The sequence below is a fragment of the Sminthopsis crassicaudata genome, chromosome X (assembly GCF_048593235.1).
Source record: "Sminthopsis crassicaudata isolate SCR6 chromosome X, ASM4859323v1, whole genome shotgun sequence".
Lineage (NCBI taxonomy): Eukaryota > Metazoa > Chordata > Mammalia > Dasyuromorphia > Dasyuridae > Sminthopsis > Sminthopsis crassicaudata.
Genome location: NC_133623.1, coordinates 17,668,512 through 17,681,094, shown reverse-complemented (window position 1 = coordinate 17,681,094; position 12,583 = coordinate 17,668,512). Strand labels below are relative to the sequence as shown.

The window sequence follows — 12,583 nt, the reverse complement described above, 5'->3', positions numbered from 1 at the left end:
TCGGTCACAACTTCTAGTCTTAGAGTTTCAGTGACTAGTCCAGGATCAAAGGCAGTATCTCAGGCCTTCCTAGGCCCTTGTCAAGGATGTTACAGTAATGATTACTCAGTGTATGGCTTAGACTAGACAGCTGCTGATGACCTTCCCAATTCACACATTCTCTGAGTCTGACTTAGAGAAGGAAGGAGAAGGAAGGGGAAGGGAGTCTTATACTAGTCATTATCTTCTGCTGTGATTAATTAAAGAATGATCTTAATAATGAGGAAGCAGCATAGTACAGGAGCCCTGGCTCCTGAGTTAGAGGCCCAGAAATGGAATCCTCACCTGCATTTGCTGGACAGCACCCTTGCTCTCTTCTCTCGGCTTCATTTTCTTCACCACAGTAGGGTTCCAGTTCCGGGAGGAAAAGGGAGAATTGTCCTCAAAATATCTCCTTAGTCTGACTCTCAATCTGTGAGGTCTTTTAGTATTTCTCAAATTTGGCCTGATGAGACATAGCATCTCTCATAGGGGTTGGAGGAAACCATTTCTGCAACAAGGAGAAAACATTAGTTACTGGATACCCAGAAGAGTGCCCATAATTGGGAGAAGTCCTGTAGCTATTAATGTTGATCTTCAGGAATGCTCAAAAAGGAGACTGAGCCAATTGATCTCCAAGTAAAAGGTCTAGTCCCCTCCCCCCCATATTCCTGGAATTCAGGCAGCACCTATGGAGCGATTTGTCAGTTCTGTGAAAGAAACTAAAGATTAGTTTTGGTGTCAAGACAAGGAAAAAAGATTTCTATTTCCTGTGACCTTTACATATCACAGGGACCCAACGTTTGTGCCAAGGTCTAACACGCAATAAAAGGTCAATACAATTACCCATCCTTTGGTCAGTTCCTTCCTACAGCTGAAATTATGTGATGAGGAAATAGTAAAAGGGTGATCCAACTGACATAAATACCAGCTTCCTGATCACTGTACACTTCAACAACGATACTGTACGAGGATGTATTCTGATGGAAGTGGATATCTTCAACATAAAGAAGATCCAACTACTTCCAGTTGATCAATGATGGACAGAAACAACTACACCCAGAGAAGGAACACTGGGAATTGAATGTAAGCTGTTAGCACTACTGTCTATCTACCCAGGTTACTCACACCTTCGGAAGCTAATAATTAATGTGCAACAAGAAAATGGTATTTACACACATATATTGTATCTAGGTTATATTGTAACACATGTAAAATGTATGGGATTACCTGTCATCTAGGGGAGGGAGTGGAGGGAGGGGGGGATAATTTGGAAAAATGAATAAAAAATAAATAAACAAACAAACAAACAAACAAACAAATAAATAAATAAATAAATAAATACCAGCTTCCTTTTCATCTTCACAGCCCTCTTTCTAAGAGAAGACTAGTCTAGTGCTGGTGAAGCATAATTTAACAACTCAATGGATTAGAAACTCATTTCCTGACCTTAGATGAAAAACCACATGTATAGAGGGTGAGAAGGCTTGTAAGGGATTTTTATTTAGTGACATTCTACCACCTGTCACTCAAAGTCCTGATGGCCAAAAGCTTTTCTTCTTTGAAAACAGTTTTATAGATCTACAGCTGGAAAGGATCTCGGAGATCATTTGCTCCTACCCATACAGATTATGAAACTTGGGGCTATTATTATGAATTATTATTATGAAACTCATGAGGTTGGCAGGGCAGCATTGGAAACAAAATTTGAACCCCGGTCCTATGGATCCAGAGCTGGTGCTCGCTCCACAAAGCCATCCTGCTCTGTACTGACTTCCCTCACGCTTTGTTCCCAGGAAGGCTGGTTCTTCATGTAATGCAGAACTCCACAACTTGTGACAGAGTCCAGAGCAGGTCACAAAAGAGAGAAAGCATATAAATGGATGACAATACAAGGGGTACCGTCCAGACAGGCCATGTTAACAGACACCTACTTTACGCGTGGAGTAAGCCCGAAAATTACACCCACATCTCCACATCATCACCAAACGATTAAAAAAACAAAAAACCTCTCCCAATAGCTAATAGTGAAACTGTTCTTTTCGTTCCTCCAGGAACCAGGTTCCAGTCCTCCAGGAGCCTCTAGGCTGGTATGGTGTGTAAGGACAGCAAAGGGTTTTCTGTTCGCAGTTTGGATGGGCAATGGGAAGGATGGAGAATGATGAGGGTGAGGAAGTTGTTCCGCATAAACACAATCCACAGAGGGGCTGTGCACAGAAGGAGAATATCCCCAGAGTATAGAAATGAGAACATTTGCAAGAAAAAAAGGTGAGAACCTGGAGCCCAAAGAAACAGAATATTAAGAGAAGTAAGGAAAGAAGACAAGGAAGGAGAATGAAAACAAGGCGCAGCCCGTTACTGGTCAAGTGTCAATAACAGTGGGAATGGACAAAAAATAAGAACTGATATTTCATCTCAACATCTCCTTGCTATTAATTATTCCCCTGCACATTCTGCCCTTTTCTGATAGGTGTTCTAGAGCTCTTGAAAAATCTTCTAAGGCAACTTTTAGGGGCAACTGACTTCTCCCATCTTGTGAAAATTTTCAGTGAGATTTTCTTTGCTCTTTGCCACCACCTCTACCCCACCCCATGCCAAAGATGATCAAAGCCTGGCAGCTCCCTGCTGAGACTAAAAGTGGGCAGAAGAAAGTGGAGGAAAGGAAAACAAGCTTGCTGCCAAACAACCCGGCTGTCATCTTGCTTCCTCACCTCTCCTTTGGCTCGACTTTTCCCCACACGGAAAGAATGCGGGCTCCTTTTTTGCATTGACGCACATTCCTAGTCAATATATTATTTCCTCCCAAAGATATATGTCACTCCTGGCATTGATGAGACTTAATCGGTTTTTCAGGTTTCATTTGGGGGCAGATGGAAGAGGAGAACAGAATGGAAAGTGCTGCTGATGCCAGAAAAAATCGACTGTGGCCACAGAACACCCTGGCCTCTTTAGTCTGAACCAGGATATGAGTTCTCCACATGTGGAAGTCCATGAAGATCTGGGATGTGGGTGGGCTAAGAAATTAGGCTATGTTCTTTTTGGCTCTTTCTATAGGAGCAAAAGAGCAAATTATACTAGACATAAACCCATTCTGTGGGTTTCTGGGACTGGGAGTATGTCTGCAAAACTAGCCTTCAAAGGAATTTTCTGGTTAATAGTTAGACCAGATAGTCGATATGACTTATCTCCTACTTCTGTCACATCCCAGGATAGGAGTGAATAGATGTTGAGGCGTTATCGGCACTGATATGCAATCAATAACTTTCCTGTTTTCCCAAATTAGCCACTTCAGGCAGCCGGTAGCTATGCGTACCATGTTAGGACTTTACAAGTGGCAGATGACAAAGTTTTCTTACCCCACATACAATAGCTAAGTAGAAAACCAGGGAGGGTGAGAAAGAGGGTCTTACAAAAGGGAACTGCAACCAGGGCCAACAGGGCTGGTTCCATCCCACACTGAGGAAGGACTCCCAATTGACAGTCAGAAGAACTGGTACCAAGATGACCTGAAACACGGCATCTCGCAGTTCCATGGCAGGATGGGCCACGAACATGTATAAATGTTGGGTCATGTTTTCTGCTTTTTACAATAACCTTTGTAATGAGACTGTGATGGTGGGAATTTAATGCCTCATATATTATTAATTATGCTTTTCTCCTATTTTGACCTTTTAAATATTCTGCATTTTGGTCATTTACTCCTCCCTAGATAATTGCTTTACCTGTGGGTAAGAGGTGACATTCACAGTCAAAAGCAAAAATACAATCATGGAGAAGGTTCACCATTCGATTTAGGGGAGAGTATTAATTATTAAACCATATGTGTATAATTATGTGGGCATTTATTATTCAAATATACTGTTTATATACTCCATTTATATTTCTTATTAGTACACCATCATTTCTACTTTTAATTTAAAATGCTTGAATCTATTATAAAATCTCTTTACATATATGTCTGTATATATATATATATATATATATATATATATATATATATATATATATATATATATATACATATATCTATATATATATTCACCATATTAACCAATAATAACTCACACCAGTCTGTCCTTGGTTTGGCATTTCATAAATTCACTATTTTATGTTTTTAAATAACTCAAAACTGTGACACCCGCATGAGATCTTTAAAAAACAAGTTTTTTGTGACGTCTTATTTATTTTTATGTGACCAATTTTCCCCAGTACCTCTGACTCCCCTGTCAGTCATCCCATATAACAAAAGGGCAAAAAACAAGGAGAAAATAAGCAGAGCTGATCAATATCCCGCAACAAGTCTGCAAACATGAGCAATGCTCAATTCTTATAGACCTCTCTCTTCTCCCCAGTCTCTCCCTTCATTGTCAACATAGTCCACTGTCAGTACAATGCTAAAGGATAGAGAAAGGAGAGGGAAAAGATTGGCCAAACTATTGTGTAACTCTAGGTGAATGTTTTTAAATGGTCTTGTTCCAGAGTCCTCTACTTTTTGTGGGGTGTGTGTGTGTGTGTGTGTGTGTGTGTGTGTGTGTGAATCTCAGTGTTTTTAAGTGTGACCATGGTCGGTAAATACATCCTCTGCTGTCTGATGCCATTCAACTCAATGAGCTTTTACTAAATGTCTGCTCTGTGCAAAGAACGTGCCAAGAATACAAAGACAAAAAACAAAAACAACCTCACAATTCAAGAGGATGGCACTCCCCTGATCAGGAAATAGCAATGGTTCCCCCTTGCCTCTAGGGGAAAAATATCCTCTCTTGAATATGGTATTTTTAACAGCCCATCACATTCTAGCTAGATCTTACCTTTGCAAGCATGTTGCTCGTCACTGCTATCAGTGCCCTATGTTCCAACCTACTTAGCCCACACAGTCGTCTTCCTCTTGATTGCCATTCCATGTTACATCCATGCCTTTACAGAAGCCCTTCTGTGCGCCTAGAATGTTCTCCCTTCCTCACCTTCACCTCTTGCAACTCCTAGGTTGCCATCTCCTACTTGACACCCATCTTCTGATCCTTTATCAGTGTTCAGTGTCCCCTCATTCAGTCAGAAATCACTGTGTATGTAGAAATAATAGCTAGCACTTATTTGCTTTAGAAATCTATTTCATTTGACTGTGCATACCCTTTGACCCAGCAGTGTTTCTACTGGGCTTATAACCTGAAGAGATTTTAAAGAAGGGAAAGGGACCTGTATGTGCAAGAATGTTTGTGGCAGCCCTCTTTGTAGTGTCTAGAAACTGGAAACTGAGCGAATGCCCATCAAGTGGAGAATGGTTGAATGAGTTATGGTATCTAGATGTTATGGAATATTATTGTTCTGTAAGAAACGATCAGCATACTTTGAGAATCCCAGAGATTCTACTAAAAAAGCTATTAGAAATAACCCACACCTTTAGCAAAGTTTCAGGATTCAAAATAAACCCACAGAAATCATCAGCATTCTTATATGTCCCTAACAAAATCCGATAGTTAGAGATATAAAGAGAAATTTCACTTAAAGTAACTACTGATAGTATAAAATATTTGGGAATCTATCTGCCAAGGGAAATTCAGGAACTACATGAGCAAAACAACAAAACACTTTCCACACAAATAGTCAGATCTAATTAATTAGAAAAATATTAAGTGCTCTTCAATAGGGAGAGCGAATATAATAAAGATGACAACACTACCTAAACTAAGCTACTTATTCAGTGAGATACTAATCAGTCTCTCAAGAAATTGCTTCACATTGCTAGAAAAAGAATAAAATTCATCTGAAAGAACAAAAGGTGAATAATTTCAAGGGAACTAATGAAAGCAAAAACAAAAACAAATGAAGGTGGCCTAGCTGTACCAGATCTAAAAGTATATTATAAAGCAGCGGTCACCAAAACCATTTAGTATTGGCTAAGAAATAGAACAGTTGATCAGTGGCATAGGTTAGGTTCACAGGACAAAATAGTTGATAACTTTAATAATCTAGTATGTAAGAAACCCACTGACTACATTGCCAGAACCTAGGACATTTTCTATTCCATAAAAGGTGCCTTACTGCTTGGCCATCCTCTGAAGGAAGCGACTTTTAGTCTTCTGAAAGTGATACCATGGGCTCAGTGCCATATAATCACAAAAGGCAGATAAGGTTGTTAGTCCCTGAGGTGGATGGAGAGATGCCATCAGTGAATGCTGACCGTTAAAGGTTCAGGGATTTCAAGAGGTGGGAAGGAGGAAGGAAAAATATAGGGAAATAGCAAGTTTTAACTTTTTGGACAGCAGGGACTGTGTATATTCTGGCCTCTGGCACTCCTGTAACTTACAATGTTTTCTGCAGATAGAATTTTCACTCTAAAGGACTAGTAGTAAAGGCCAAATAAGTCTTTAAAGGCCAAAAGAAGGAACATTTAATGGTGGAATTCCAGTCATAGCAATAGTCTGATCAGAGAGCTTTTTCTTTTATTAATTAGGGGGTTTCACTGAAACACCAGTGAGGATTTGAACACAGATTTTGAATTCATCATAAAATAAAAATCAACTTTGATGTGGCTTCTATTGAGAATGATGAGTCATTATTTGAATTTGCATCCACTGGGCCTGGAGTAGTTCCTGGCCTGTACAGTAGGAGCTTAATGTTTGCAAATTGAATAATGTACCAAAGCAAATCATTTTCAAACCAGGGCTGCCAATATAAACGTGGATAAGAGTTACTTGAAACCCCAAAGAAGTGAAGGCCATTCCTAAAGATGACCTGAATCACATTCTAGCAGAAGGAAAACCTTATAGCCATAACTGCTTTCACTGTTAGGAAGTTATCTTTGACAAATTACTGAAAACCAGCAGAGTGTGAGATGGGAGGGAGAAACAAAGGATGTCTCTGTTCACCAAAAGAGCAAGAAGGTAAATCACATGTTGAGCTGGACTTCAACTCCTCAAAAGTTCTAACCCAGATTATTTGGCAGGTAGCTTAGGTGTCTGAAAGATAAATAGTAAGGCCAAAGTAGCTTCCTCAGCTATACCTCACACCAGCTAAAATACATTTTTGCCCAGGCTATTAGATCAGGAGACCTAAGGAATACTGTGGAAACAGCATAAAATGATGTCTGCAAACCATTTGACATCTCACATGCCATCCTTATAGACAAGACAGGAGTACAGCCTGAATGAGTTAAATAGCCCCGAAAACTCCCAAGTCGCTCAGATATCATACCCCCGAAAGTTGTGTGGTGGAGCATCAGCCTTCCACCTTTGTTTGTGAAGTACCAGTGGAAGAATATATTTTATATAAGAAAGTTCAAATGAAGACTGAGTCATAAGAGGAGACCCTCGGGAAAGTGGACCACAGAGGATGAGATTTGCACTTTGGTGGTAGGCAGGCACTACATGATTGATTCAAAAGATAAAAGGAAAGAAAGACTTCAAACAGATTAGAACATTATAACAGGGTTCAAGGCCAAGAGATCAAAGTGAACGTAAATGTTAAATTTTAAGTCTTACAATTGGGTTCAAGAAATCAACTGCACGTTTAAAAGATGAAGGAGGGCTGGCTGCAAGACAGCTTAAATGAGGATCTGGTAGTCTCCAGGCTCAACATGCATCAGCAATGGGATGTAGAAGCCAAAAAAGCAAACATGATCTTGAGGTCTTTAGAAAGAAAGAACCCATGACTGAGCTCCGCTAGCAGATTCTTGGTGAGAGAGGGAGGGGACAAGCAGTGATTCCGCATATACACTGTGCTAGACACCGCGCTAAGCATTTTACAAATATCTGCTTGGAGCCTCATGATGATATAAGGAGGTAGGGGCTATCGTGATCCACATTTTACATGAAAAGGAAACCGAGTTAGATAAAAATGAACTGTCTTGGTCAGGGTCACAAGGAAACCGAAACCCAGGAAGACAGCTAAGGAAATTCTCTTATTTAGATGTTTCTATGCACACACTTGGAGAAGGAAATGGCAAGCCATTCCAGCATTTTCAGCAAAGAAAACACCGAATGGGGTCAAGAAGACTCAGAGGCGACTTTATTATCTCCCACAATAGAATTTCAACTGCCTGAACACCACAATTACCTCATTTTCCCACTTGTATCCCCAGGGCCTGGAACTCAATAAGCACTTAAGACAAGGTTGGTGACTGACTGAACAGTGGCTGTTCAGCCTGAAAAAGAAAAGAAGGAAGATCATGGGATCCTCATTTGAGAACTGGAAAGGACCTTGGAAGCCAACCAGTCTACCCTTCTCATGACAGAGAGAAGGAAAATGGACATGATTCTAGTTTTCAAATATCTGAAGTCTGGTTTTACATACATAAAAAACCTGTGCCACACTACAAGTTACTCCTAGGGAAAAAAGGCTTTAGCTGAAGAGGGACATGTCTCAATAAAGGTGTAACTTTCTAACTATCTAATATGTTCCCAATATGCCAACTCAGACAAGAGAATTTGCCTTCACTGGCTTTGGAGTTTATGAGATAGTGTCCAGAGGAGCCAGACTCTAGCTCAGGGCTAGATAGGAAGACAGCAAATACGCCTTCTAATCCTGTTTCTAGAGCAGAATTTCCATCTTTTGAAAGGTGCATGAAGTCATATGGTGGAAGAACTGTAGCAGTGATCTAGAAATAGCGCAGAGCAAAAACTTAACCAATTCTTCTTTAATGGCACTTAATGGCAAGCACTAAGGATAGAAAATATAGGTAAGCCTTCCCATCAAAATCAAGGAAGTCATCTGTTTGCCAACTTGAAGGCAAGATAAGTTTTAGTCTAAAATGCTACAAGATAGTGTAAAAATCACCTCCTGCTCTGTCTTTTGGGATCCCTGGCTGCCTTTCAACCTCAGTCTTGAGGCTACCTCTGGCAGGACTTCTGCTGCACAATGTCCTCCACTTCCTGATTCTTCTGTGTGTCCTTTGTATTTAATAGCACAATATCAGCTTCTCAGGGCAGGGGCTGTTTGGTTTTTGTCTTGGTATCTCCAGCATCTGGCACAGGGTAGAAACTTAATAAATCCTGTTGAACTGAATGGTAGAAGAGATCATTATACTGAATTCTGATTTTTTACAAAGTGATTTTTTCCAACCCCAGAAAGTCAGCAGTACAAATTCTTACATCCTGACTTTATAAAAAAACCACATCCTAGAGAAGTAAAAAGACTTGCTCACAGTCACAGTATTAGAAGGAGAGCTAAAGTGTGGCCTGCTGACTCCACGCCGAATTTGCAATTATCTTTTAGAGGTGAATAATCCCATACACATGAATCAGAAAATAAGGATGGCAACATGTGGAAGAGCTGGAGTTCCTGCTGTTATTTGAATTCTAAAGTGTTGGTTTTGTCCCCGTCTCCCAATCTGAGAAAGTTTCAAGCCAAATATGCTGATGTTATCAGGACCAAATAATAAGCAATTAATAGAAATTATGAAGTTCTTATCCTCTGGTGGAGGGAGAACAAATGAGGAAGATGAGGAAGAGGAGAAGGAAAGGAAGAAAGAAAATAGATATTGGACTGCATGTACCGGGATCTCATCCAATGAGTCATTAATCATATTCTCATACAGAACATGAAATAGAAGTGGTAAATAACCATCTTCCAAGGAAACTCAATTCTGTCGGACCTTTGTTGAAATAATTCTCTTCTCAGATTTTCTGACTTAGATGCCCCCTTGTGTGTTCAATGACATGAGTAACATTTGGTTTAATTTTTTTTAATGGAAAAAAAAGATGAAAAAAAATGTGATTAGCAATGGATGACCAGCCTTCTTGGAGAGATAACATCTCCATGTTTAAAGTGTTGCCATCTGCACATCCTGATTAATTCATACAACAAATGAATCTTCTTTACAGAGCAATCACTCATATTACCGAGGAGAGCTCACATTGGTAAATTGTGCCCAAAGATTGCCAACGGTTTTGCTTCCCTGTAAAATGTGATAAGTGCCTGTTCTATACTTTCTTGTTGAAAAAGCTCTAGTACTTTGCTTAACTCTAGAGCATCCAATGTAGAAAATGTTTAATCACAAGTGATTTTCAGTGATATTTTATAGAAGAGGGGAAAAGTGTTTATTTAATGCAAAGTAGCTTGTGCAAAAGCAGATTTTTAACTTGGTGTTCTGCTTGAAACTTTTGCAATTCTTTTTGCTAATCACCTTAAAGACTTTTCTTGGAGAAGATGGAAATCTTCTCATGTCAATCACTGACACTGCTACAGTTTCCTTAGGAGAGCAGTGAAGGAGGGGAAAGTATATTAGAAATGAAACTACATGACTGGCTTCTAAAAGTCGATCGGATTAAAGTTGTGGGCACAGATCTTAGGACATGAGTAATCGGAATATGGCGGGGTCATTTTTGGGGGCAAAAGAGGGCCATGCCAGGGTTCCACATGGCTAACATCATTGACTTAAGTCCTCAGGGAAAAAGCACCATCTGTCTTTTGCTCTGTATCCTGGGAACATGTTCAATTTTTAAATGAAATGTCACCTAGATAGAACAAAGAGAATTGCTCACCAAATCAGCGAGAAGGCCACATTTTACTCTGAGATGTGAAATGGATGGTACCTGAGATAACTTCAAGGGAAAAGAGTCAAAGTAGAGGTGAGGAAGGAGGTTGTCTCAGGCATCAGGGCCCAAAGATTATGAAGACAGGGCTAGAAGGGATCTGAGAGGTCAGCAAGACCACACTTTGGGTTTTGTATTAAGGAAAATGAAACCAATAAAAGGATTATCTTGCTCAAGGTCACTCGGTTCATGGGACCTACGTTAAGGTCACAAAAGGACCTTTAAGGCCTTCTGGTTCCAATCCAGTTGAAGAAATTGAGGCTGAGAAATGAAGTGATTGGTCCAGGTAATAAGGAAGCATATGAACCCAAGTCCTCTGCTTCTAAACACAGTTCTCTTCTCACATGAGAGTAGGAAATGTATGTCACATAGAGGAAATTACAAGATCTATTTGGCTCCATTCTCTAGTCTAGTTCAGAAAGGAGATGGGAGTAAAAAGAGAACAGAGGGCACCAGCATCTTGAGACCTTCTTATCGCTTTCAATGAAGGAATGCCATATATTCCTAGCTGTCCCTTCTCATGAAAGAGTCACATGTCCCGGGTTCTGGCCTTTTGAAGGTCCAAACCGCCACCCAAGCTTAACTTGGGTTTCAGTGTCTGCAGCAGGTAAACAGGCAGACTGGTCATCGTTAGAAAGAAAAAGACTTCACTTAGGCTACTGATATTTCAATTACGAAATTATAAAGACATTGCAAAACATTCCTGCGGGACATTGTGGTGATTTTCTGTGACTTTCCAGGGAATCGGCAGTCAAATTTCATTACCTTTTAGCAAGCATGTCTTGTAAATTCACGACTCTCCAATCTCCACTTTTGAATAATTGGAAATTGTCCAATTCAATTCAATCCAGCGAGCATTTTGTTACCTATTATGCCTATTGGGCTCCAGGTACCAAGGACACATTATGACATATTTTCAAACCTTCAAAGAGCTTACATTCTACAGTGCGTAAGCAGATCAGAAGATACCAAATGCACACAAAACCATTTCCCATTAGGGAGATGATGAAGACAAGGAAGAGTGACCAATCGGAATTGAGGGCTCATGATTCTTGGCCTGAGCCCTATGTAGCTAACTTGGATGTCAGAACTACATTACTTTTTTATGTTTTTCTTAAGGCAACTGGGGTTAAGGGACTTGCCCAGAGTCATACAGTAGGAAGTATGAAGTGTCTGAGGCCAGATCTGAACTCGGGTCCTCCTGACTTTAGGGCTGGTGCTCTATCCACTACGCCACCTAGCTGGCCCTACTACGTTACTTTTCAGCTACAAATTCCAGAAGGCCAGTTAATGCTCAACTCGCTACTATATATGAATTGAGGCAGGCATCCTAAGAGCAGAGGTAAAGAGGGGCAATGGGCATGGATAGTACCTTGTACAGAGGTGCACGGGTGAGCGATGGAGAGACTGAAGACAATATAGATCTTCTCCCTTTCTCCTCCATTAATATCCAAAAAGTCAAGACCTCCCCCAGTGTCTATCTGCAATGATGGATAGCATCCCATCCTAGAAAATGACTAGGAGAGAGCCATATAAAATGACATTTCAGCCAAGGCGAAGACCCCAGGCTAGCTTTGCAGACAGCGGCCGCTCTACTCTTCTGTCTGCATCCAGGGAAGCCTCGCCTGTTTTCCCATGCAGAGCATGTTTAGCATCTAATCTCTTCTCTGTCCCTTAGACTAGATAAATTATATCCCACAGTCACATGGCAGAGAGGTAATTCTGCCACCATATGTCGGGACCCAGAGCTCCTGCTAGGATGAACAACGTTGCAGATGATATTGGCCTCTGGGATGTCCATCCCCTTCCTCCCCTACTTCACTTTGGAGCCAGCGCTCCAAATCCCTCTTCACCCCCTGCCAGAAAAAGAACATTCCTAGAGAGCTCTTTGCCAAGGCTCGTGATTCTGAGCCCGTAGACAAGCCCCTGCCAACCTGGACTGGGCATCTGCTGCCAACCCTGGGAGGAGGGACAGATTCGTTAAGCCCCTACTGAGTTGGCCTGGCTGACCCAGACGGGGGGCTGGAAGAGGATGA

General features: G+C 40.8%; 1 long non-coding RNA gene across 1 annotated transcript in view; it reads right to left on the bottom strand.

Moving 5' to 3' along the window:
• LOC141548396 (uncharacterized) overlaps positions 1 to 12,583 on the bottom strand; it is a 107,480-nt gene that overhangs the window by 68,548 nt on the left and 26,349 nt on the right. The window contains exon 2 of the long non-coding RNA XR_012483930.1: positions 325 to 529. This is a non-coding gene — a long non-coding RNA (uncharacterized LOC141548396). The remainder of the gene's footprint in view (positions 1 to 324; positions 530 to 12,583) is intronic.